This window comes from Sinocyclocheilus rhinocerous, unplaced genomic scaffold (genome assembly GCF_001515625.1).
Source record: "Sinocyclocheilus rhinocerous isolate Xijiao unplaced genomic scaffold, SAMN03320098_v1.1 scaffold113, whole genome shotgun sequence".
In the NCBI taxonomy this organism is placed as follows: domain Eukaryota; kingdom Metazoa; phylum Chordata; class Actinopteri; order Cypriniformes; family Cyprinidae; genus Sinocyclocheilus; species Sinocyclocheilus rhinocerous.
The window spans coordinates 195,769-198,193 of record NW_015646846.1 but is presented as its reverse complement, the minus strand read 5'-3'; positions in this window follow the sequence as shown (position 1 = coordinate 198,193).

The window sequence follows — 2,425 nt, the reverse complement described above, 5'->3', positions numbered from 1 at the left end:
GTCGATGAGCGCTTTCATCTGTATTTTATATGCTTATACATCTAATTAATATAGAAAAAAAAAAAAGCAGTTTTACACATTTATTTAAAATGGCACAAATGGAAAGCACTTTAAAAGACACTAGACAGCAATTTAAAACAATTTAATGTTTATTATTGAGTATACCAGTAAATATGAGACTCATGAAGTTACATAAAATTACCCTTCTAACCCCCTTCTTCTTTTTTATTTTTAAGTCACTTTGGATAAAAGCGTCTGCTAAATGCATAAATGTAAATATGATTAAATAGTGCAAAATAGATGAGTAAGTGTTCTGTTGGCATTATGTAAACGTGTTTATTAAAAATGAAAAAAAGACATCTGAAAGACATTACGTTAGATTTTTAATCTCATGTTCAATTAGAATGATTTCTGAAGATCATGTGACACTGAAGACTGGAGTAATGATGCTAAAAATTCAGCTTTACATCACAGGAATAAATTAAATTTCTAAATATATTTGAATAGAAAACCGTTCATTTAAATTGTAATAATATTTCACAATATTACTGATTTTCTTTCAAAACCACTAAGAATTATTACTGTTCAAACGTTTGGGGTCAGTAACATTATTTAGAAAGAAAGTACTTTTATTCTGCAAGGATGCTCTAAATTGATCAAACGTGACAAATTTAAAGACTATTATAATAACATTTATAAAGAGACATTTATTAGACATTTATGAAGACATTTTTAATGTTACAAAAGATTTCTTTTTCAAATAAATGCTGTTCTTTTGAACTTTCTATTCATCAAAGAATCTGAAAATAACATGTATCACATTGTCTGCAAAAATATTTAGCAGCACGACTATTTTCAATACTGATAATAATAATAATAAGAAGAAGAAGAAGAAGAAGAAGAAATGTTTCTTGAGCAGCAAATGAACATATTAGAATGATTTCTGAAGGATACTGAAGACTGGAGTAATGATGCTAAAAATTCAGCTTTACATCACAGGAATAAATTAAATTTCTAAATATATTTGAATAGAAAACCGTTCATTTAAATTGTAATAATATTTCACAATATTACTGATTTTCCTGTATTTTTGATCAAGTAAATGCAGCCTTGATGAGCAGAAGAGATGTCTTTCAAAAACATAACAATTTTTTTTACAGACAGTCTAACTAGGACTGCTTCGTTTGTGGTACGTATTTTAATTATAGATCAATTTGTGCAACTTTTCCAAGTTATGAGAGTTGCAAAAATAGGATGCAAAAACCTTTAGATTTACATTGAAGGAGGAAGGAACCAAAGTCATTGAGAACAAAATATCCTAAAATTTGCATGGGCAAGAAAACAATCACCTAGCAACAACCCAGAATGCCTTAACAACCGCCCTGGCAACCACACACAACACCTGTAAACGCTACACACTATTTATTTAGAATATGTAAAAATCTAGTTCTGCAATGCTCTTAAGGATCAAAAACAATCAATGACTTGTGAATCTGAAGTGTACGTGTGCATGTATGTGTTTCAGGGTGTGGAGTTTGGATGAACAGAGTTTTTTTTTGTCATACTACTCTACATTTCACTGGAGAATTATCCGCAACTGCCTTTGTTAGACAAAAAGCTCTGACATGGATCATTTTACCATTTCAGAGTGTTTTTATGCCCAGGAGACAATATAGACACTTAACACGTCTCTCTGCCTGCTGCGTTTCTGCTCTCGGCCAGGTGTGACATTTCACTGTACAATGAGTGTCTCTATTTTACAAGCCACATGATTCTAATGAGGACACTATATAATTCTCTGTGTGCCCGCAATTATTCAAATGAATCTGGGTTTTTTGGCAAAAGGTCAGCATGTAATAGAGTCAGTTTCTCTTCTGCTTTTTGCTAGTGAGCAGACGGCAGGTGCACTCTGTGGTTTTACTAAAAAGGAAAACGAGTTTCTGGTGCTCTATTAATATTACTCTATTACTAATGTTAGGTGCTTTTCATTTCATTTTTCTTGCTTTCATTAGTGGTGTTTGATTAAGCTAACATCACATTAACTTCAAACCTTTGACCTTAACTCATTTCATGCAGCTTGTTGTAGAGAGCAGTGTTGTAATTGTTATTTAAAACTAAAACTATTACTTATTACTTGAAACTTACAATAATTACTCACTTTTATGTTAATTTAAATAAAAATGAAATTATATCTATATATCTATATCTATCTATCTATATATATATTTGATGAAAAACTTATATTAAAATGAGAAAAATAGAAATTATAAAATTGGCCTTAGCAACAAACTAAAATAATATTATAAATGGAAGTAAAATAACTAAAACTAAAATAAAAATAAAAATAAATTAAAGTTAAAAAGGAATCTAATACACTAATTATGTATATTTGTATTTTTAGTATTTTGTAAAAAAAAAAAAAAAA